Source organism: Mastigoproctus giganteus, chromosome 12, assembly GCF_048544385.1.
Source record: "Mastigoproctus giganteus isolate SK-2022 chromosome 12, ASM4854438v1, whole genome shotgun sequence".
Taxonomy (NCBI): domain Eukaryota; kingdom Metazoa; phylum Arthropoda; class Arachnida; order Uropygi; family Thelyphonidae; genus Mastigoproctus; species Mastigoproctus giganteus.
In genome coordinates, this window is record NC_143586.1 from 90,256,631 (window position 1) to 90,282,663 (window position 26,033).

The 26,033-nt window shown below is 38.2% G+C and overlaps 1 protein-coding gene across 5 annotated transcripts in view; it reads right to left on the bottom strand.

Annotated features, from left to right (window-relative positions):
* Positions 1–26,033, bottom strand: part of LOC150077262 (potassium voltage-gated channel protein Shaker-like) — a 325,204-nt gene that overhangs the window by 71,621 nt on the left and 227,550 nt on the right. The window contains exon 2 of one of the 5 annotated variants that reach the window (XM_090386060.1): positions 18,717–18,917. The exons of the other annotated variants lie outside the window; for them this stretch is intronic. The gene's annotated coding sequence lies outside the window, so the exon portion shown is untranslated. The remainder of the gene's footprint in view (positions 1–18,716; positions 18,918–26,033) is intronic. 5 annotated transcript variants of the gene reach the window in all.

The window sequence follows — 26,033 nt, forward strand, 5'->3', positions numbered from 1 at the left end:
CAAGGAAAAGAAGAAACGAAATCGTGCAGATCGTCCCATTTTGTATTCTTTAATGGAGCCTTTAATGGAGCCTTTCTCAACCTCGACACACGAGGTTGAGAAAGGCTCCATTGGAGAAGAGACCATCACCAAGTTGAGGGCTGAGGTGCCTAGAAGACCACTCACCTCGACTGTGTATTTAGAAAGATTGTTTGTGAGAAAACTATCAAGTGTATTGGCTGCTTGGTTAGGACTGTATGGTATTCTGGTTGGAAAATGAACCATCTGCGTGAGGTCATTAGTAATTGCAGAAGCCTCAGCATCTCGACGAGCTGCAGTTTGTGAAAGTTAAAATCACCAAAGAAAATTACCTCACTGTTAGGAAAATTAGACTGGAGAAAGTCAAGTTTCAAAGAGTTCCAAGTGATTACAGGAGTTGACAGAATGTGGTACAGAGATTTCAAATACTAAGTCTCTGACAGAGAATATCAGAATGGACATATGGATAGACTGTAAGTGGAAATGGGAATCATTGAGAATAGAACTGAGACCACGTATATTTATCAAATGAATGAGGAAGAAACACACTACTCGGATTCCCTCCAGTCGACTGGAGGGAATCCGAGTAGTGTGTTTTGGTGTAGGTTATCTGACATCGCTTCTCGGCCTTTTGGCTAAGATCTGGCACAGTAGAAGCAGCGAGATTATACACTGAGTGATCCGGAAGCCTTCCAGAGAGTTGCCAATTGCCTCTGTCCGGTGGACTATCTAGTGCCTGGCCTGCGAACACCGTTTTAGAGCGGTACCTTCGAAATGTAAAGAAGATTGGATCATGCCATGATGTCAATCATACTGCGATATGGGGGAGGGCATTTTCCGAGCTTTGCTCTGGAGGCTAAAAATGGGTTCCACCACTGTACGCCTTCAATTAACAAAGTGGTGGTATTGCGACGGTTGATGAGTCATCTACCACCTAATATTGCCTGGTAACACAGAGGGGCGGAATTCCTCTGTGTGGTGTGGGCGCCACACCTCGACCCCTGCTTACGTTGGTTCGCACCTGGGCGGTCACCTCCAGTGTGCTAGGTGCCATATTTCAGGACTTGCACATGGGGGTTATACCCAGGGTTACTAACAGTCCCACCATCGTGAAGGTGCAAGCAGAGGATTTGGCTGTCACATACCGCCCGGACTTCACCGAAATTAGGTTCACTTGACTTGAGTGTCACCCAAATATCAGTTCCACCAGAGTTTTAGACTCCCGGGTAGCAAGCTCAGCTTGTCATACCTGAGATAATGTCTGTGACAGCCTCAAGGACCATCTTATCTCTTATATATAAATATTTCTCGCCTACTCTTTATATTTTCAGTACACGTAATAAAGAAATATATATTTATAGAAAAGTTCTCTTATTTCTCAAACAGGGGAAGCTTGTGGGATTTCCCTGCATATGAGAGATCAACGTCTTCGCTATAAACCACTTTTTTCTTAAAAAAACTCTGTTTGCTTAGTGCATTATAACAAGGGATGGAGGCATTTTTTAAACGATTCTATAAACTAAGAAATTAACACATCTTCCCTTCAGAATCCTTTTGTACTCATTTGAAATCCGGTTTGTTTGTTTTTTCCCCAAAACGATTCAAAATAGATATAAAGTTGTCAGCGACATTATTTGACGGAAATAACTGCGAACAATTAATCATACTTGACATCCTATCTAGGAACAGGAATTAGGTCATCAGGTCAGAGTGTTACAACTATTATCGCCGACGATTGAATGAATTGATCTATTTAAGAAGAGAAAAATGATGAAACTGATAGTTTTCAGTTCTTATCGATAACAAAAAATTGCAATAATCAATTGCCAAGCAATCATTTAAAGAACAGAACAGGCAAGTTTTAACAGAAAAGAAAGTTAAATAATCCTGTTAAAATCTCGCGAAAGGATTTTACACAAGAAGTCTCAAAAGAAAGCTAAAAGGGTTGTATTACGATTCATCGGCAGATACTCCTTGATGTTCAGAAACCCTCTTATTTTTGATTATTTTTACGTTTTCTTAGTTTTGGGTTTCAATTATTCAAGTACTTGAAAGTATACAACAAGAAGATGTAAGGATTTTATAAGAAAACATTATTTTATACACTCTACATAACCGAGGGTTCCTTATTGTATCACGATTTTTGTACAAACTAATTAACAACAAGATTTTAGATTTGAATCACTCAAAAGGATCTAAATTTAATGGACCAATAAATGCCTTCATAGCCTTGTATAATCAGATGTTCAAATCTGCCAAGTCAAAATCAAAGAATACGCATAATTTACAGACACAATAAATCAACGTCATGGCCTTAGTTGCCTCGTTACAAAATTTGAACTGATCTCCCAACGTACTATAATCAATTTAAAGAAACTGAAAGCACCGAGAAGCGTATCTTTAACAGGACGGTAGGGATTGCCTGAGAAAATTGTCGACCGTTTTAGTAAGACGCTGGTATGCAGAACTAAGAAATTAAGTGCCCATATAAGTTACTCGGTGTATTAAGGGGCTTCTGAAAAAAATATGCGTAACACAACGGTTACGTACTACACTACTCGACGAAATTAACAGAATAACATGCTTTTCATGATTATTTTATTGTGAACAGTATATTTGATATAATAAGCATCTTGGCACGCAAATTCATAGTAACCAATAGAAATAGATCTGCAACCTTTCAGAGCCGCACATAATACAAATTATTCTTGCCTATAACAACACGGGTTGCGACTACATCACTTCATTCCCGTTTTTGGCTTGCTCAGTGGGATAAGCACATCTGCATTACTCAAAATGGCAAGGCATCGTCTATTAGGCGATTCTTTCAGATGGCGGGCCATTGGACAACTTGAAGTCGAACAGTCGCAGTTGAATGTGCCACGCAGTGTCGTCTCGGCACTATGAAAGCAGTTCTAGGAGACAGGAACCCGTTACAAGAAGACCTGGCCAAGGTGCCTGAGGGCCATGTCAACCATAACAGAAAGACGGAACCCTGAGATGTCCTGTTTCTTGAGGTTGCTGTGGCCATAGGTGAAAACATTTCTAACCGGACTGTGTTCAGAAGGCTCAATTCAAGTGGTTTGTATCCCATTGACCCCAACCCACTGCAGAGTTGTCGAAACTGCTGCTATGAACATGCGACTTGGACCTCAGACAAATGGGCTACAGTTCTGGTCTCTGATCAGTCCCGTTTTAGCCTACAAACATATTATAGATGTTATTTCTTCTGGAGACAACAAGGAATGCGGTACCATCTCTCCAACATCAAAGAAACGGACAATTACGGAGGAGGCGGTGTTCTCGTTTGGGGCGGAATAATGATCAACGGCCGCACACCTCTTCATGTTTATGATAGGGGTACCGTAACTGTGCAGAGGTACCCTATGTGCGACTTTTTAGGGGTGCGTTCTCCCAGATTTTATTTTCATGCACAGCAACGCCACTGTATATAGAGCTCAAGTGCTGGAGGATTATCTTGAAACTGCAGATATCCAACGACTGCTGTGGTCAGCACGATCATCAGACTTAAATCCGATTGAACAAATATGGGACGCCCTTGGGGGTTACATTGCACGCCGACAGCGAACCCGTTGTTCACTTGGTGAGTTAAGGTCTGCGCTGGTGGAAGAATGGTATTTGTTGCCACAGAATCGTATAGACATCCTTTTGTTGGATGGGATCATATGTCGTACTGATGTCATGTAACCATATTTTCGAACATCTTGTATTGACTTCTGTAATGTGACCTTTTTGGTAATTCTTATACAAACCCTATAAATATCCCTTATACCTGACCGAAGTCTCTCGCTGTTCTATGGTATACCACCAAACCAAAATTTGCCCCACTTCATCGCAAGCTGCACGAGTTATGCTACGTTTTCTACGTGGTCTGTTAATTTTGTCGAGCAGTGTATATAATCTGATATTAAGTTCTTTGAACAGTGAAGATACTTGCTAGTACAGCTCATGATGCTCTGTCAATGATATACCGTAACTTTTCATTTGAGATAAAGAGGATTATTTCATTATACTCGTATAAAGCAATGATTAGGCCATGTCTTGAATACTACTGAGAGGCTTCGAGACAGCATTTTAGAAGAGATGTATACCTTGTTGTGACAAGTTTGTTTGACAGCAAGAATGTCATTCTTATCAAGAAAGGCTTGAGTTCTGTACGTTACAATACTTGGAAACCAGGTATCTGCGGAGTGAGCTGATCGAGATGTTTAAAGCTTTAAAAGAGTAGAATAAACTAAAAGCAGAAGGCATATTTATGCTTAGTCATATGGCGTACACAAAGGGGCACAAATTTAAACCGAGATGGACAGTTATAAATAGATGTCTATAATACTTTTAAAGAGGCATTAGATAAATCTTGGAAGAAATCGGTAGATGACATGAGGGGACGTGACACTGGTTACGCTCAAGTTTTTATTTATTTTTTTGGATGATTCAGCATAGGCTTGCTTCCATCTATCATGTCACCTGTACTAATACTAATACAGAATCATTTTCTCCGTTGAAATATATAAATGTATATTTATGGTGTTTATAAAGGACGTGTTGGATTTTGTCTTTTATGTCCTCCTCTTAGGAAGCAGAGTTTAAGGGTGATCAAACACTTCGTAGGATCATGGGATACATAATATAGAATAAACTAAACAAGAATTAATAAATCATAAACCAAATCTGCTCAGAATTTGTATTACCAGACTTAGTATCACCAAGAAACAGAGATCACTAGATTTCATTCCCAGAACCTAAGACTATTACTTCGCTTTCGTATCCATCGGACCATCGAGGCACAGAAATTATTATTTACTGAAAACAGACATTGTATCCATTGCACGGGAAGGTGCTGATGACGTTTCATCATCTAGCCTGGACAAACGCAACATATTTAGGAGAATAGGATGAAATCATTTTCCCTGTTGAAGACCAAACACCCAATCGGGCTGCTTGCCATTGGAAATTCTTTACTATCAGAGTACTACAACGGTCTGTTAGAGCGCTATTTCATTTAAATGCCAATACGGGATGAATGAGAAGACAAAGGTGATCTTTGCTTTATTTAACTTCACCTCAGTTAAAATAAGGGAAAGGAGCAAGGTTCTGCTTATAAGGTCAATTGTCCCTCGTGAAGATTAGCATCGAAAGAGGACCAAACTAATGGATATCACGAATTTCGCAAATTCTCTTATGTTTCTGTGAACCTTGAGGGCAACACTTTCTGGTATAACTGGCACACAAGAAACGTGACTGATACGGCAGATTATGCTACAACTCCAGGCACGTGTCTCACGCTGGACCATGATAGGAACATTACGGCGTGATAAGTACACAAAACACTACCACAATAGTTAATGTACTGGAGCTGGAGTGGGAGATTACAGGGGAAACTTTTGCTCGATAGTTGTATTATCAGAAGAAAGGATCCATTTGTGTTTACGAGCTTCTCCAAGCAGTCCACTAAAATCATTCCTGTAGAAGAACGTTCTGTTCTATTTCAAGCATTTTATAAACAGTTAAACATTAGGCCATCGCACTCCTCTTATTAAATTAGATTCTAATACAGAATTATTTGAAAGGTATTTGCTGATGCAAAGATATCAGAATGTCTAAAAATAACTTGTGTATAATCAGATGCACAGCAGAGAGAGAGATACGGGTTAAGAGCTAATTCATATTACGTGAATGATAAAACAAACGTATATTTTATAATTTTATTTATTAAACTAATTTAAAACCCTCTAATGAAAGAAAAGAAACTAACACAAAAATGCATACTACTCTTGTACTTTAGCTCCCTATTATGTTATATAATTAAGGCGTGTCACAATTTTTTCTGCCATTTATTTAAAAGCTGACAACCTGTTTTGAAACTTATAGAAAGCAAGTCAGGCAGCAAGTAATCTCTAGATAAACATTTTGGCAATGCTATCTGTTTAAAAGTAATGCAATATCATCCACCTCGTTCTGCTGTGAGCATTAAGATGCCTCTTATTTGCATTCCATTGCATATGCTAAGCAGCTATACTTAGCCAATGTAATAGTCATTTGTTTTTACGTGAAACACTATGAAGTTTTGGTGTATGAACTGTGCGTATTCCATGGTCAGTTTTCCTGTTTTTCTGGATATAAAACTCGAGTTTTTGGGAATCCTCCCTTGCGCTCTTGAGACCGACTAACTCGGCCATGGTGAAAAACCCATTAAAATTGCCCTCCCATCCCGCCTCTTCATAAGATTTGAACGCAGATCTTTTTCAAATGGTGTGAAAGTACAGAGATTTATTTTTGATTTTATTTATACACTCCACAGGCTAAGAAAATCCGTTTACAAAGTGCAGTGCTTATTCCAGTTTTACGATCTCATACTTGAAATCGTAAAATCGTGAACAAGATTGCGATTACCATGCAACTTCCGAGGATGTCTGTAACGTAATTCCTGATTCTGACGGAATATATAAATGTTCGATTGCAGTTTTAAAGCAGAGTTTGTTGCAAGAAGCATGAACCTCATGACTTGAGTTCTCTTCGCCAAAATTTCCATAATTTTAACTGTTGTCTCGTTAGACTGGAAAGAAAAGTTCGAAGATTAATCTGCTACTGCCAGACTAAGTTCACGGCTGCAGAAAATCTTGCTTGATTTAGCCACAAAGCTTCTGGAGTCGCTATGTTTTTCGTTGGTGGAAAAAGATTTCAAGGAATTGTGTGTGCGATTTTGGAAATCAAACTGATGAAGAAAAATGAGCAATCCAGCTTCTAGACAACCAACAACTAAGTGGAATTCTACTCAGAATTAAACCGCGTAACAAAATAAACGATAAAGTTATTTGAAATGTAATGTCCGTTATAACAATAAACATTGCCTGCAGAAATAAAGAACAAAATAAACCAACTGAAATAAGTGTCACCTGGATTAAATAATAAGTTTATAATACGTCAAAAAATAAATAAATATTACAAATATTTAACGAAAGATAAAAATTTAAGGTTGTAAAAGACTTTTCAAAGAAAGCTGTGCGTGTTTTATTTCCTCGAAAACCTTGATTCAGTTGAACTCAATACTAATTTGAAAATCCTGTTTTAACTGGCGTGTTTAGAGAAAACGTTTGAACATTTTTATTTTTGAAAACGACCCGCTACTGTCGCTGTGGAAATAAAGAAAAGAAAATGAGCTGTTTAAAGAAAACTGGTAGCAAGTTCACTAACTTATAGTAATTCTTGTTCTCGGAGCACTGAGTTTATCTTGAATTAGTACCAAGCCAACTCAGGCAAAAAAAATATCAGTGTTTCTTGTCAGAAAAAACTTTTTTCAAGGCTGTTTTGGCTATTTGTGGAGAGAAAAGTTCTGGTGGAACCTTCTTTATTGTCACCTAAGATGGCTACCTGAACTCCACCATCCAAAAGGCTTCAATAAATTCTTTGCGTCATCAACGACATTCGAAATTTTATCTTCCGAAACCGGTGAAAAGTAGAACAGCCACTTATCTTCCACTGCGGCTTTGTCAAGAAATTATTCGCTACTGAATTCAATAATCAACTTGCTTTTCAAGCCAATTTTATCAGAGACATTTATCAAGCATTTTTAAGAGTGGTAAACAATTCTTGTTCTCAAAAAATTCATTCTCCATTAGGTGATATTTCTTTATTTGAAAGTAATGTCGTTGCGAGTGTCATGGGTATTTTTTGTCTGCAGTAAACGGTATAAAATGAGTTCTTTTTTTTTTTCTTAAATAGTAAAGATACCACAGTGAATGATGATTTTTTCTTAAGCTATTGAGAAAGAAAGAGGATGACATTTAGAAAAAAAAACAGGAAATGACTCACAGTCACGAATATTTTATGTTTAATTTCATCCAGTTAGTTTGAGATGACAGAAAACGCTTGAAATAATCAAGATCTGTTTTTGCAAACAGAAGAGTAATTCGCAGACAGTCCAACCAGACAACATAGAAACTTTGTAAAAGTAGGCCGTTTTGATGACATAGAGAAGAAAGCAGAAAGCCCATTTGAAGTACGAAAGGATATTTTATATCCAGGAATCGCGTTAACACTTGATGACAATACCAGATTGAAAAGTGCTCCTAGGTGGGCATTTAATCCGTTTGCAACTCATTTAAAATGCTTTATTAGTATTGCCCCCGTGTCGTACGCTTGCGCGTTTTACTTCAATCAAACTCGAAAAGAATTGCCTGATTTTTTCAGTTGATAGGTGAAACGTGACAGTCAGAGCTAATACCTCAAAATCACAACAATATTTCCTTTTATTTTATTTCTCTCTTCCAAACATTGACTTATCGATTTACTAACGCCTCAGGCCATTGAGGCTCGAAAGATCAGCTCCTCTTTTACAATTAAAAAGCATTCACTTAAGAAATTAGTGTTCATTTTATTAATGAAACGTTTTCAAACGAGGAAGACTTAGCCGAACTCACAAAGAGGTCCAGGATATTCCTCGGAAATTCTTCCAGATTTTTTTTTACTTAAATAGAGACGAAGCGGTCTTAAACGTACAGTTTATAGAGTATATTATACACTGGTGTCTTATGGCCTGGCTTGTCTTAGACTATTACTTCAAACAACCCATTCATATCAGATATGGAGATATCTTCTCCAGTGCTGATCCTCCATTATTCTTCTAAGGTGCCATACTGGAGGCGACGCACGCAGCAATGAATGGCTACTAGGCTATTCATTACTTGTACAAGTGATATGCAATATAGGTTAAACGAACATATAGGTGTAAACTCTGTCCACTAAATTCAAGAGAAATACGTATAGTCACTGAAATTGCTAGAATATTATGAAAAAATGCTATATAATGTGAAATTAAAAAGAAAAACATTAAATGTAATACAGTGTATTGCGTTTTACTGGACTGATTATGTGGAGTAGAAGAGCTTGAAATTTTGTTTTTTCGTATAATGGCAGTGGAAACTGTGGCTAAAGCTTGTACGGAATTTGAAGAGCTCTGATCATCCTCGTTAGAAGTACAGATGACTTCATACTGATGTCCAACACACACACACTCTGAAGATGATGGTGAAGAAAATTCTGACTCATCCCTGGCATTCTCTACGATTGTGAATCTTGTAAAGGGCAAGGCTTGAAGAAGTACTCCAGCTTAACAGGATGTTTTTTTACGCTGTTTACCAATAATTATCACCCTAAGAGTCCTTAGGCTGCCTTTCAGAGTCACATGACAAACTAATGATGCTTATGATCGTATCCAAGGGTTTTCTGGTCTTTGAGAGTTTTGCCTTAGATATGGGTTCTTCTTCTTCAGTGAGAATCTGGTACCCAAGATATTCCTCATCGGCTCCCAATCCTCACAGTTATGTCTTCAGTGGGATCAGATTTATCAGCCCACCAACAATGCTTGTAGTCATCTAAAGACCCATTGAAATCAAAAATCTACATCCCTATCATGGAGGATTTTTATTTCGTTTTATCCAATTGAAAGGGCTCCTTCTAAAAGGCGTCAACATCTGAATACGACGGATTACAGCTGTGGCTGTTCTCCAGAATAATATATTTCTGGAGAAATATATTATTCTTTAATATATTTCACCTTTAATTCATCAAGAAACCTGTTCCTGTACCGCACAGTTTTTCTGTCAATGGATGCGAAGGAACATTGTCGACGATCAACAAAGCCTTGACATCCAGGAGAAATAATCATAGAGATTTCAATCTGGGTAACACCAAACTTCAGGTTTGAAGTAGTTGTAAAACCAGTCAGAGTTACTCTCTGTCTGAACTATGATTTGTATGAACTGCTATAAATAACTTGGTAGGAGATCATGCATGGTCTTCTAGTTATTTATAGCAGCCTTCAGCACCCAAGGTCGTTTCCTCACCACAACAGACTTCAGCGATGGCTTAATGGAATGTTTTTTACAGCCATCAATTGTTTCCTTAGTACTTCAAGAACCATCACCCTTCTTACATGCCATTAAGAATAAGAAAAATGCAGATGGGAAGTTTCAAAGTACAGTACAGTACTGCAACGGGATAATTTTACACATTACTCCTTCGTTTTGCTAAATGAATTACACGCGGTCTTGGTTCATAGCCGCAAGACAAGATTAGTGTAGAGAAAAATTTCTTGAGTTCCCTCTTATACTGGCAACATTCCCAAGACATAAATATATTAAAGAAACCAGAATTTACGGCTTCGGTACTGTATTTCAACAATTTACTTCAGTGTTTCATACAGCATTTGATTTTTCTAGCCAGTGGTAAATATCATCAAGTTGAGTTAGTTACGCAGCAGGATCCCATAAAGAAGAAAAGCCCGGTTCAGCAGACACTGTCAGTTATTTAAAAAAGTCAGCTAAAGCGATGATATACAATTTTACAGGATGACTAGATATACTCAGATTCAGTTTCGCACCAGAATTTCAATAAAGAAAATATCAAAAAGATTTAGGTATTAACAGTAGAGATTTAAATATCAGTTATAGCTGGGATTTGTGGCAATTTCATAACCATGGGAAGATGCTCATTAAAATAATTCGAATAACTTTAGTTCAGTTCGTAATCACGGCCTCTTTCTTCAGAGGATTTATTAAGAACATCAAGACCATTTAAACTTGAAATTGCGATAACAGAATCAACGATTTCAAGGAAAATACTTTAATAAATACAAGAAATTCAAACCAGAGCGTATTTGCATGACAGTTATCACGAAAAACGGCGAACAAGTTGATACAACTAATTGTAATTTTTTCATCGTATCTAAAATATTGTTAAACTTTTCTAACTTCATCGAAATTCTCATGCGTCTTCTACAAATTATGTAAATTTTTTTGTATACTAATGCACGTAATTTAAGGAAACACTATACTGATATCTCATGGCCTTATATACCTATACGCAAAGCTATCAATAAACAATATTAAAAATAACGAAAGCTGATTTTCCCAGTTTTCCTTCTATCCAGCTTGCAAAAAATCCTAAATAACAATAAAACATCTAGATAAAAAAGAAAGTCAGTTAGCAAATAGTAATAATTTAAAAAAAAACAGATATATATTTTTTTAAATAAACAATATTTATAGATTTTAAAGGTCCGATGACGTATTCGATGTTATCAAAATTTTTATATTTTAAGAAAAAGAAAAGAATAAGCGCAATGGCTAAAATAACAGCAAAGATATTCACGAAAGAGAAACGTGCTGCGAGGATATATCAAGATTCAAACTCAGTCGTATTTGGAAAGATCGAAAAGAGATTAAATTCTGAAGTCCCGTATGACATCGCGGCGCCATATTGTTTTAAATATCAATCTACCGAAACTTATTTTTATGTATCCAGAAAGGCTTCTATATCCGGTGGTTGCTATTTTTGTTTTATTCGCCAATCGGCTCACTTTTTGCGCTGCTCTGGAATGCGAAACACTCCCGTAATTTAGTCTTAAACCAACGTTCATCAATATTTCAAAGTGTGGCGCTTCGATGTTTTACAATAACCGATTCGGCTATTTTCACTTGCACAACGCCAGTCGATAAAGTTGTGGCAGGTTGATATTCGAGCTGTTTCCATTCCCACTATCTGCCATCCGTATATCTTTTAACCTTATTACGGCCGCATTGGACGCTTGTTTCGAGCCCCTTAAAAATATCGAAGAAAGGAACGGTACGTGAGTTCTCCTTGCGCACCAATTTTTTCCTCATTTGGTATTACTCTTTTAGGGTTCTTTATAAAATATACGCCACATGGTGCGTCTATAACCCACTACCGTATTCGAGACACGCGTCTAACAAAACTTTTCCTTCAATGGCTGGACGTGGCTTGGAATACATTCTGTTTACACGGTAGGTCAGATGCAAAAGGTAAGAAAAAGGATCTGGGGATGTATTTATTTCGGCATTGTCTCGGGCGCTCACTAAAATCCTAATGCTTTAGAGAGAAGACGAAAATAGCAATGTGGACATATCATTATCGCATTTTAATTTACGTTTTTTTGCTTCATTTCTATTATGGTTCTAACGTTAGTGGATTGAAAAGAGTCTTAGAGTATAGAAGCTCTGCTACTGCGAGGAGTATTCTGGGAAGTTGACGTATCGGATGGATTTGACTATGGGAGAGTTGATTCACTGATGATGCTGGAGACTTGTCTGATGGAATGGTCAGGGTGGTACATGCAGCAGAGCAAATGTCGATCGTCAGAAGGGTGGTTTCAAATCTCAACAGGGTATTCTCTGGTTAGCTGGAAGAAGTGAGTATGATGGTGCTTTCAGATCAGTGCAAGGAGAGGCAGAGTGTAGAATCAGACTTTGAGAGATGATACCAGTTCTCTCAAAGACTGCAGAGGCATTTGATTCTAACAGTTTGCTTTTCAGGCTGATTGTGGTTAAATTTAGATCTAGTAAGAGCTGATTACGTAGGTCCAGGTAGATGTTACAGGTGCGTTATGTGGTGCCAGTTCTTCGCATTCAGGATGGGCATCATTTATAAGCCCAAAGTCTTGAAGTCGCTTTTTAAACGACCCACGTCCTGCCAGAAGAAAGGTGGTATGTACATTAGGGAAGAACCATTCAAGTCTTTATTTGTTGAGGTGGAAGAGACTAAGTAGAAATAGCTCGGTAATACTGCCTTTCGAGTAATCATCAAAACGGATTTGCCAGAGGGAGACAAGTTGCTGCCAAGTACGCCGGCGTTCTTGTTTTGGATCTGCATCGACAACAGTTTTTATTCCGAGGAATTCAGCTTTGTTTTTTCTGATAGTATGGGAAAGCTCTATGAAGGCCGTTTGGAAATCAAGGGGAATACGACCTGTCAATACTTGAAGTGCTGCTGTTGATGTCCTTCTACATGCTCGAGTCAGTTTTAATAACATCAACCGTTGTATCTGCAGAATTAGGTTCCTAGTGCTGATGATGATGAACCATACGGCAGCTCCGTATGTTATGATCGTTACAGAGACAACTGAATAAAGAAGTGGAGTGCACGTCCCTTAAGACCCCAGTTTTTGCAGGTGAAGCTGTTGTTGTTGTTGTTTTGGTTTTTAGGAGCATTAGCAACTAAGGCCATATTGCTCCGGGAATACGCGGTGGTCATTCCCTTGACCTTTCCGCATCCTCCGTATTTGGTGGTGACGGGCTCGAGCCCCGGTCTAATCAAGAAGCGTGTGCTACGCACTGCTGCTCCTTCCCACCTGGCTACGGAGGCGCCGCAGGTGAAGCGAGAAAGCATACTGATGTAATATGCGGTCTTCTCTTTCATGGACTTTAGATGTGGCTTGAAAGTTCTGCGATTATCTAGGGTAGCACCTAAATATTTGAATGAGCGTTGATTCTTGAGTGCTTGCCCTTTATAACGAATAGTTGGAGGTCTTTTGATGTCAAGACGTCCTTTGAGAAGTAGGGTGTTGGCTCTGGTCTCAATAGCAGCACGAGTAGGGCCCGCCCCAACGATAACCAGGTCATCTGCATATGAAAGTTGCGTGATATGGGGGAAGTTCCGCAAGAGCCCCATTCGTCCAGAATCATATTCCAAATAGCTGATCCCAGAACAGAGCCATGAGGGCAGCCTCTGGTAAGTTGGCAGGCGATACTACGAGGGGTTTCCGAAAAGTAAGTTAACACATTTTTTCTCTCGATGATGTTTAATAATACGAAGTTGAAATTACACACCAAGAAATAAGTGAACATGCACTACTACTCCACAAAGTCTCCAGTTTTATTGATGCACTTGTCCCAACGATGGATCAGTTTATCAATACAAAAGAAGTCCGTGCCCACACACAGTAACCAACATCGCACCGCCTGATGAACCTCTTTATCTGTGGTGAAATGCTTTCCTGAAAGGGTTTTTTTCAGAGGGCCGAACAAATGGAAGTCTGAGCTGTAGAGGGGGGCGATGTGACAGAGTTTCCAATGATTACGGCGCAACTACTTTCTGTTTATACTCCGGGACGACCAAACGGTCAGAGGAGTTCACAAGATAGACAGGATACAAGAAACAGCACCGTATTCAGTAGTCACGGGCTTGAACCCCGGTCACTCAAGGCACGTGTACTTATGCACCCGCGCGCCTGACCACTAGGCTACGGCGGCCCGCGCAACTACTCACAAGTGGTGTGGGCAGTGTGTGAAGTTGCGTTGTCGTGCAACAAAATCACGCCGCTTGTCAGGAGTCCTGGTCGTTTGCGTCGAATGTCGGCTTTCAGTTTTTCCAACGTTGCATAGTAAAGCTGTGCATTGATTGTCCCTCCCTTCGGCAAGAAATCCACCAACAGAACGCCTTGGAGATCCCAGAGCACTGTGGCCATGATGTCGATCTTCAATGTCAACACGGCCCGCTTTAAATTCATTGCACCAAAAACACACCTGCTTCTTTGTCATCACCTTTCCGCCATACACAGCAACCAGTTCACGGTGAATGTCACTTTTTTTTTAATCTGTCATTGCGTTTTGGCATGAACTCTGGCTCGGCAATAACTTCACGAACACCTGTTTTAGAACACACTCGCATGGTGGCTGCCATTTTGCAACTGGAATCTGCTGTGAGGCGACAGTACCGCAACACTGCACTGGCGCTCTTTTTGAACGTTATTAACGGGTCTATCTGTTCACCACGTTTCATCTCATTCCCTTTCACCATTATTAAGAGAAAAAAAAATGTGTTACTTTACTTTTCGGAAACCCCTCGTATGAAATTTTGTTTTGATGGTAACTTTTCTGCTAGAGAAGTAGTCTTCAAGATATTTGAAGACGTTGAAGGAGCAGCCAGATACTCTGGTTCGCCGCAGTATCCCTGGCCACCAGACAGCGTCAAAAGCTCCCTTAAAATCTATAAAAAGTGTCAATAGGTAACGAGCAACAGAATTATCTGCTGGCTGGTTGGTTTTCAGTAATGCATCGATAGTGGAGCACCCCGGCTTAAAGCTAAACTGCAGTGGGGAGGCGAGTCCTTTGGTTTCATAGATAGACTGGAGACGAGTTAGAAGTAATCTCTCAAATACTTTTCCTAATATTGGTAACAGAGCAATTGGACGGCAGGCTTTGGCTGTACCAGTGGGACAATTTGGTTTTTTGGGAAAAACATGAGGTTGGCGTTTTTCCATCGTGTCGGAAAGGGGCCTTCATTAAGACACGTGTTGAATAGTTGTGCTAGAACATCGGGTGCAGCAGACCAAAGGCTTTAGACTGACTGCCCCTTGATAAGGTCCAGTCCGGGAGCTGTTACATTTTTGATTTTATTTATGGCTCATGCAACTTCCTCTTCAGTGAAAGGTTCTTTTGTGGCGGAGGGCAAGTAGCACTGATTCTCAGTAATGACATTTCAATGTACTTCAATGTCAAGATCAGGATTGTCTTCGTAGTAGGTTATTCCATTCAGAATCTTATTCGTTGTCTCCTCCCAGGAAAGCGTCTCAGAAGAGCCTTCACAACGGATAGAATTTATGATATCCGTGGACCATAGCTTGTGAACTAAACCCTAGGGTTTTATTGCCTTCCATCTCTACCAGGGCAAGCCAGGAACTTTGTTTCGCATGATAAATTTTGTTCGTGTATTCTTTCCGATTGCAATGTATCTTCCCTTGTACTCTGCTACTGTTTGAGGTGGGTGTGTTCTTCGTTTTCTTTGTAACTCTTTCCTTTCAAGCTTGAGAGAGGAGCGGAGATTTGTTAATTCCTCTGACCACCAAGAACTGATTTTGGATGTCGGGTACATTTATTCATCGAAACACTGCTTTGTGGGGTAAGTCTTGCAGGAAATTAGTTTTCAATGCTGTATGTTATTAGTCAATGCTTACTGATGGCAGTAGTGTCATCTACTTGCCAGTGCCTTATTCTGTTGACAAGAGAGGGGGTTAATAGCGTGATATTCATACATTAGACTCACCAGAAACTGGTGAGTCTAATGTATGAATGTAGCGATACGTAGTCTAATGTCTAATATGTAGTGATACGTAGCTGACCGTTTCAGAAAGTTGGCTATTACAAGTCCACGAGAGGCGATGAATTCCTCTGGCATCGGTGGTGGCATTATGCCGTTGGGTTGACCGTGCGATTGAGTCAGCAGCTATAATACCATTTGCATTTCCAAGGAGGTCAAGGGACTACTCAAGATGGGCAATGAGTGGTTGTAAATCGGTGGCAAATTTAAATACGCCGTGAGGAATGTGATGCGGCCAAAACTGCCCTCAATAGTTGCCCCAGCCAGATGTGGACAGCACAGGGAATCAATTCTGGTGGTGACTAGATCCGGGTTGCAGGCAATGATGGCTGCGAGACAGTGTAGTTTGAATTTTTTTTTGTACATTACGGAATAACAGACCCTATCGCATATGCAATAGGGCTCTTGGAGGAGGAGAAGATTAAGATTTAAATCCTCTGAGGAGAAGGAGCTGAGATGGCAATGAAGTTGATTTTTGTATGTTTATTTGGCCTATGCGAAGTCTGGATGATGGTAAGTACGCTGTCTGTCCTATTTTCAATAATTGGTGTTATTTTGTATTATTTCAGCTGCTCTCTTGTAAACAAGGCATGATTCATTCCGCACAGAGCGGTCACTAGGTTTGTTGATGGCTTTACAATAAGGGCATTCTTTGTAAAGGTTTGCACACCGATTTTTGTTTCAGGAATTTGGCTGATGGCTGTCCTTATTCTGAACAATTATAACATTTCAGGACTGGTACAAAATCCCCTATCCTATGAAAGGACCAGCCTAAAAAGACTCTTTCTTGAAAACAACTTTAGACGATCACGTGCCGAGATTTTAGTAGAGTATTGGATCTTAATTTCGCTATAAGTATCTTCCTTCTCCATGGTCTCATATAGATTCCTGTTGTGAATTTCATTATTAAAATCATATTTCTGAATGGAGTTTTTTTGCATAAAATACTATCAAGGTGACCCCCGGAGCTTGGGAACCCGAAGACAAGACTAGTATCCACTTCTTTTCTAAGTCGATTTCGTGACTATTTCAAATATGATTCCTCTGTCCTGAATTTGAGGATACTTTTAATCTTGACATTACCTACCTTTGGTTTTATAGTCTGAAGAATTCTGTTTTCACTCCATCACTGTCGGCGATGTCGCAGCCCTCTCCCGCTTTAATGACGAGCATGTGTATATCTTCAGGGATAGTTATTTTCTGAATTTCTGCCGGAGCTGCATATGATAATTGTTGGGGACCCTTACAGGTGGGTCCACAGATATGACAGAGGGGTTTGAATGTCTGTAGGTATGAAAGGAGGGCTATTCATAGTCACAGTCAGTGTGGTATTAGTCATCCGGAGTTGTTCGTTTGCGACTTTAAGTTGTTAATTTTCTATTATCAATTCGTGCGTCTTCCCAGGAACGTGTTATACAGAGTGAGGTAGATTTAGTGGTCATCCTGTTGTCGTTTTTGCAGCAACACTCAACTTTATGTCTGAATATAAGGATTATATTGGGATGTAAAATTGAGTGTTGATTAAACATGTCCTTGTCATGTTCAACATCCTCCAAAAGCTTGTGGGGAGGGCATGTATTCTTCTTGGTTAGTACCACCTTCCGGTTGAGTGGTAACTAGATTAGTGGGGATTACTCCGTAGTTATTATTAAGATTACAACTATCATTTGTGACGGATTTTATCTGAATATTACACTTCTTATCATGAATTACTTCTGAAGAGGAAGATGTATTATGTGCTTTTCAGATTTCAGAACTGTACAGAGCAGCAAGACTGCTAGTATCGTTGCTTTCTTTGGCTATTGATGGAGAGATGGATCCGTCTATTTTACTAGAATTATCAGGCTTAGTTGCCTTTCCTTTTGTTTTCATCACTTTATTTTGTGGAGTTGTCTTATGTACATGCTTGGCACAGGTGGAGTTTCCTCTTAGCGAGTGGCAGTTTTGATAAATTATTGACACATCAGGCCCCTAGGACAATTGAGCAGCCAACACATTGAACAGCGAGCGAAGCAAACTTCTGACACTGACTGCTTGTGATCTTTTCGGCGTTAACGTTTTTCTTCTGTATTGGATTTGGCATATTTAGGCGATAAGCAATTTTTACAAATTAGCAGAAGTGGAATAGTTTGTTTTTCTGATTTCGAGCCTAGGGTTTCAAAGCCATTCGTTACAACGACGAATAGCAGATATATTCCAGCTTATAGGTCGTTAGCAGCAGGCCACTAGAGAATTAATTCCTTAAGTGAATAAGGGATTTAAACAACCCTCTTAAGTGCTAACCTTGACCTCGAAAGATTTCCAAGTGGGTAGTTTTAGTGTTGCCAGAGTATCAGAAGGTTAACGTTGTCATAATAGGATATTTCTGATTAGTTGAATTATAACACACAGAAAATAAAAATTTACCTGTCATATTCGATCAGCCATGGGTTCCTCATACTAAAAGGAATTTCCTGGTATACGATTCATCGTGGTAAACCGTTTTAAACGATATATATTTTTGCACGGAGCACCAAATCGCGTGGTCGCATGGCATGCAACTTTCCAAAACTCCTCCTTGAAACTGAAGATATCCAACGACTACTTATGTGTGCCAGTTAAAGTGTTACATATTAGTAAACTCGTGCTCTTTTATAGTTTTTTATGTCAACTGCAGTTGGTCATGCGTTTAAAATGTCACGCCGGTGGGTTAATCATCAGACAGCTTTGCTATATGTGCGGTAGTTCTACAATGAAGTCACATACACAGTCTATAACACTCATATTAAAGAAAGTATACGAACTTTACTTTCGCTGCAAATTGGATGAGGACAAGAAGTGGACTCCTCTGCACTAATTGTGCTTCGTGCATCAGAGGCTGATTAAGAGATAAAGTATCACTCCATCCGTTGTTCCTTTGGTGTGGAGGGAGCCAACCAATCATGGTGGACGGTGGAAGCCCAATATGCTCACAGACTATTGCTGATCATTGATCAGAGAAGTTCCTGATCATTACAAAATAAAAGGAAAATAGCAATAAACTTAAGTCACTTTATATTTACGTCGTATTTATTGTAATACTTGTTAAAATTTTATTAAAAATTTCAATCTAATGTAACCTGCATGCTAGGCAATATCTGACTTAAAATTTGGATTCAACTCAACAAAGTTCATGGAATATATAGTATTTCGTGTGTCAAAAATTAAAAAGCTTGAAATTTGTTTTCCAGTGGTTATTTTTGTGTTTTGTTATGTGTGTGGTTTTTCCTGGTTGTATTGAATCACATCAGAATTTCAAAATAAGTAAATACTCAAGAGAATCTTCTATACAACCAAAAAGTCATCGCAAAACTCCCATAATTAAGTCAACTCTAAAGGACACTGGGACACCGGAGGACAATCATATTATATATAAAATATTGACTATGTTAATAATATAAAGTACATTAGAGTAAGAGTGCATGGGCATAAACTGAAATTGAATTTCCACCCTGTAATTCACAGTGGAGAAAGTTCAATGCGAGGATTATTTTCATGGTATTGCGTGGACCACTGTTTATGTAGAATTGTACAAAGAAGTATTATTCTCTCTCCTGATATTCTAAATAATTTTTTTCCTCGCAATCCCTTCGAGTAATAATAGCTCTTCCAGCAAACCATTAGTTAGATGAACAGTCATCTTTTAGTTGAACAATTTTAATTCAACTGGGCCTCTGTGGGTTGCTGTTGTTTTAGGAGCATTAGTGACCAAGACCATATTGTTCCGTGTACATTGTTTGTAAATTTCGTGTGTTCCGAGGTCGGTTTTCTGTTTGTTGGACGAAAAACCTGAGTTTCCTGTAGAAAAAAACTATACTACCCTATCCTGAAACCGACTAACTGAGTCACGTTGTGAAAAAGGCCCATAAAAATTCCTCCTGTCATCGACGGGACTCAAACTCACGTCTTTTACCCCGGCGTGGATAGGATGGCGATCCTACCAGCTGTGCTACGCACGAGGGCGCCTCTGTGGGGTGAATTGGAGAGACGAGTGCGAAATTGACCAAAAAGGCCGACTTCGGGATTTGTGTTAAAAGATTTCCTACGTGAGAAATGGCAAATTATTTCCATTTAAGTTTGCCAAAAAATGCTGATATTTTTTCCGAGCAGGCTATTTGCAGTGCCTCAGGTCAAAGGTGGGCCTGTGCTATATTAAAATTATGTTTATCCATTCAAATCAATGCTTCTTTGCGTTCAGGTACTTTTTATAACATAATACATTGATTAAAAAAATCTTTAATAAATGACTTCTTGGCCTTCTCCTTTTCTACACTGAGATACATGATGATCTATGATCTAGAGTCATGCTTGAAGGATAATAGAATCAGGATCCTCATATTCAGTGATAATGTTAAATTCCTTGCAATTCTCTGACGCCTCTTTCCTCCAAACTGCATTCTGTTCTTCTGTTGCCTGACATCAAAAGGTGGACTGGAAGCCACACCAGCCAAACGTTATATCATAATGATTTATTATAATATTTGGTAAAATTCAAGAGGGAAGAAACAAATTTGGAAGCTAACACTTCGTCAACAGCCACCTATTGCCAGTCTGCCACATAAAAAACATGGGAATCACTTTCTTTGAAAGACTGGTTGAAAACTTGATAGGCCTTTCTACGAGTAAATTCTGGTTCAACACATTTGAGTTTTGTGATTCTCTTATTTACTCTGTCATAGCTGTCCTGTAGTTTGTATCTTCCTATTAGGGCTCCCTAGTGAAAGAAATCTATCCAAAATTAACACAAATCGAAAAATTTTCGATTTGTGTTAATTTTGGACACAACTCTGGCTGAAAGTGATTGAAATAAATAGATATATATTTTCATTTACTTTTCAACAAATTTTATGTAGACTGTAATGATTGTTCTATTACCCGGTTGTAGATTATAATAACCGAGCTTTTTACTGTTCCTTAAAATCGTCGGACAGCCTTGATTTAAACAGTTATTGTTGTAATAGGGTTTTAGGAGCATCAACGACTAACGCCATATTGCTCCTTGCATACTGTCTATAAATTGTCTGTGGTCGATTTTCAGTTTGCTGGATGAAAAACTCAAGTTTCCGGGAGAAAAAGCCATGCTACCCTCGTCTGAGACCGACTAAATCAGTCACGTTGTGAAAAAGGCCCATAAGAATTCCTTTCGCCGTGACGGTCCTCGAACTCAAGTCTTTTCCATCCGGTGTGGGGAGGACGGCGATTCTACCAACTGTGGACTTAAACTGCATTGTAGCCACTAATTTTTAAAAATTTCGATTTGGAGAAGAGTTTTTATATTAGAAAGACTTGTCTTAAGAAAAGTAAAATGTAATAGAACAAAGGATAGGCTCCATCCGTGTTCAGGGCCACAATAATGCTCCCTCCGATAGCAGGTTATATTAACAGATTGCTAACGTAATCAAAATGCAACTCGATTGAGTCACAAGTAACAACTACACCACTTATTCAATCGTAATTCGAACAATTTCAAACTTATAAAAGTGTCACAGTTAAAAAAAAAAATTCTGATAAAACTAACTAAAAAAGAATGCAAAACTATTTTATAAAATTCATCAGAAAACAAAAGAAACAGTGATATTTATAATTAAAAATGAACTTCACAGAGCAGAATGAATATTATTCCAGCAAGTACAATGGACATTTCGTAATAACGAAAGGGGAATTTTAATGATCCCTCTCTCCTTTTTCCCTCGCTCACTTATTCACTGAAAGCCAGAACTGGATTGTCCAAAATAAATCATCCAGAACGTAAAAGAACGCATGCGGAAAGAAACATTATGCAGTAACAGAATAAATAAATGAAGAAAGTAGGACTGCATCTTGCATATTTGAGAGAGTCACATTAAATACTCAACAGTTGAAGTCAAATTTTATCCATTTTCACAATTCCAAAAGGCAGTAGAAGAGAAGACCAGGCATGTACGTTTGGGATTATGATAATTTTAATGCATAGATTCATCCTTCACGCTCCCAAATATCTAGTTCTAGATAAAGAAAATCCCCAGTACCTGCATCGAATCCATTATCAGCAGCAGCACACTGTGCTTTTCGCTAGAGTGCACCCAGTACCTGGATGAAATAAACGACGTGTGCCTTACATGTGTTTGGCTATTCCTTCCATTGCGAAGATGCTACTTTCTAAGATTAATCAACGTCCATCTTTGGATAAGTTTTTCCCATCCACGAAGCCACTATAATTCTCCGTATTAATTAACTATGTCTCGCTCTAATTAATGTATCTAATTACTTTCTCGAAAATCGAAGTGATCATTAAACTTTCATCACACTTGTTATTCAATGACGACATCGACAATTGCGCCATCTAATGGAGAAGAACAAAAATTCAAATCGCCATATAAAAACCATCTTATTTCACGTGCATCTATTGTTATAACGCTTGCGTGTCAAACTTCAGCGGTGGTTAACTTAATTATTAGTATAGTTAGGCTTTTGATACATCGGCTACAAATAAATAAAAATCTATGAAACTTCTATTCCTTTTATCATGCTCTTCCCACCACTAGAAAGTACTTATCCAGTACCCCTTAAATTCTAAGAACAATGCATTATGAGATGGATAAACTGTGCCAGTTGTTAACATTTTAAAATTGTTTTGATACAATTTTAATCCTTTTCCATACTTTTTTTTTGAAATAATTATTACTGATGTATATTTATACAGATTTATATATGATTTACAGATATATAAATCATGACGAATTAATGTATATAAAAAAAGTGAAAATAACGATATTTGACTTAAAATTTTGCTATGAACGTACATACTTTTATAAATTAATATATATAAAAAAAAGCCATTGGAATATACTGATAAAACACAGGAATACTGATAGATTGCGGCCAGTCCCAAGTGAAGTATATAGAACATAAGGAAATTTAATTTTTTTTATATTTTTAAATTAAATTTAAAACTTAAATGATTTTTATCTCTGACTAACCGAAAAACAGGCTTAATTATACACCCAATATACTGACGCCTTATGATTTTAGTTGCCCAAGATCATAAGGACCATAGATCCTCCCCCCGTTTATATTTTAACGAGATAGATCACTCTTCATATCAATTAGACCTGGAAAATACTAAAATCGTTGTACAGTTCATCGTAATTTTTAGAAAATATTTCCTGAATAAAATTAAAATTAACTTTCAAACCGACAAAAGTTTTCTTGTTCCAAGTTCATGAGATTAAAACGAAAAGAGCAATGGATAGAAGAAAACTTGCACTTAGACCAGAATAGTGTATAGTATACAGACATTGCGAATTCTGAAATTAAGGTTTCCTTGAGAAATACATTTCAGATATTCCAATTTCACCATTACCGTCGTAATTCAACGCAGGATGATGATGCCACCAATTATAAATTATACCCTAAAGAGTCTCACCGAAAAAGATTTTGTACTTCAGATGTTACTTATGATCTTCATTTTATTTATCTACAGTAATCCAAGTCATAAAAAACGTGCTAGATAATGTCCAAAAGCTCCATAATGCACAGTTTTCCTCAGAAAAATGGTTAATGTTACTCTGAAAATAATACACATTATTCATTTACATGTACCGGGACATATCAACCATTAAAGTCCACGAAGACTACCTCAGCTATTAACGGCACATTACCACGTAGTTCATAACATTAAATCATTTTTATACGTTCCTCGATTTAATAATTCAACAATCCTGTCTTTTGAAGGAAGCCACCTTAGTCCTAAGAAATTTAGCTAAATCAAACACTATATTTAAATAAAATAAAAATAATTCTAAGAGCAGTAGGCTTTGAAAGGTATTATCCTTTGCTGGTAGAAGCTCCAATTTATATGAAATACAGTACAACGCTTTTATTTGGGATGCAGCTTTTGTCAATAACTGTGAGCGCTGCCATCGAGATATCGCTCTTTAAATTTAATCCTATTACTGATCACTGGAACTTATCCAGTCTCTGCACATTCAGTTAGAGAGGAAGCACGTGGTCAGGCTGCCAATGAATTTGTAATGAGTGCTTGACCTGTCTCATAGCAACGAACGTAATGTTTATTCAACTAATGTTGCCGTGTTTGCAGCCATTATTCGTGGTGTTTATTCGGGGGCTATTAATTACGAGCTACACGGGGTTATTTGGACACGACGTGTGTAAAATGCCGCGAATCTACTTGTACAAATCTGACTAAACTCTCAAAGAACAAGAATATTAATATTCTCTTAATGGCTTTATAAACTCGGGTTTGTTTGTAAACATTCCAAACATGGTAGAAGAATACTTGGTGAATGCCTAGTTTAGAACTACAGTTTATATACACATTAAAACATCACACTTTGGATTGTAAAGCAGCATTCCTGTTGATATATCCTGATATTCAGCTTCTGTAGTGGAAGAATATGCCATCTTTCGGTCCATTTCTTCTTTGTGTTTGTTTTCCGGTAAGCTTTATGGAGTAAATTCCCATAAAGTGATGCATTTAAGAATTCCTGCCCTTGCAATTAGCACAGTAGATATAATTACAGTCCTCCTGTACAGGATGGAGTAGGCGTGGGTTCGAATCGTGTCAGTGACGCGAGGAATATTTACTGACTTTTTTTTATAACATAGCTCAGTTAGTCGGTTTCACGCGAGGGTTGCATGGTTTTTTCTCCAGGAAATTCACTTTTTTTCATTCAGTTTAACTTGGTGTATAATGAATGGAATAATTACTCTTTTTACATTTTTTTATAGCGGTTTCTAACATACATTGCAAAAGTAAAGTCCTGAAGTACAGTTTAGAAAAGAAAAAATAATATAAATTTGTATTCGGGTAGTATTTAGTCCTTTCGGCCTAAATTTCCTTAGAGGAGGACATCACAACCGCTGCACTTGTCATTTACTCTTTGATATCTACCTTTCATTCATATAAACGGTAGTAGGTCACTGAAGAAAATAATTTGGCTTGAATATTGAGGTCTTTATTACTATCTTTACAATTGCAACGCTGAACAACGTCACTTAACTATAAAGGAGAGGATGCTGAGAGCAGCAGGGATGCTACAGAGTGAAAGAAGACAGACAGATAGATATCGCATGTGAAGGCAGCGGTAAGTCGTCTCCAAAGACGATTCCTAACAATATGACGTCTCTTAATGACAAGTGGGTGGTAGATGAATAACGACCCCAAGAAAAATTGTCGGATCGCTATGGAAGCAGGCCGAAATAGTTGTGTACGCTGTGGAAAGTCCAATGTATATATAGATCAGAATGTTTGCATGGAGAAGAGACGCGTACATACATCAGCGTGGAAAATACAGTAACATATATAGCTCAATTTGCAATTTGTGTTCATTTAGATTAGGTACGCATTTCTGTTGTTCAGCGACGAGGCCCACGCAGGTAGCAAAGGGTTATAATCATCGTCCACTTCAAAAAGGCCCAGGTTCGAATCACGTCAATGACGCGAGGAAGTTTTATAAGCTTTTTTCACTAAGTGGTTGAGCTAATCGGTGTCAGGCGTAGATAGCAGGGTTTTTCATCCAACAAAACAGGCAAATCGACCAGAGAACACACGCAATTTACGGACATAATACACATGGACAGATGAATTAGCTTTCGGGTAGTCCTAATACGACACGTTACTTGTTCAGCGACGAGTACTGATTTCTTCTTATCCTCTTTGAATGCTTTTGGAACTTTTAGACATCTTATGAGGGAAACTTGAAAGAAATTTCTGAGTGAAATTTTTATCTTACAGTTATGGATCAGCAACTCCTTTATTTGTAACTCACTAAAATATTTAGATTCATTTAATACAGATACGTCTTTGTCCAACCAATGTTGCATAATCTGTTACAGGTTGACTTCATTTTTTTTTTTCTTTTCAATATTTCTCTTCAAATATTCTTGGACTAATATATCATACGCGTAAATTGCCATACTAATTAGTTTCCATTAAAGGCTTTAGACCACGTGTTTTTAAAAATTGGATTTTATTTGGATCGTCCCTTCGAAATTCATTGAAATGGTCAAGGATTTAAAAAGTTAACTATGCTATCCGAGAGCTGCATTTTCTGCAGGAAAAATGTTTTCACATCCCAATT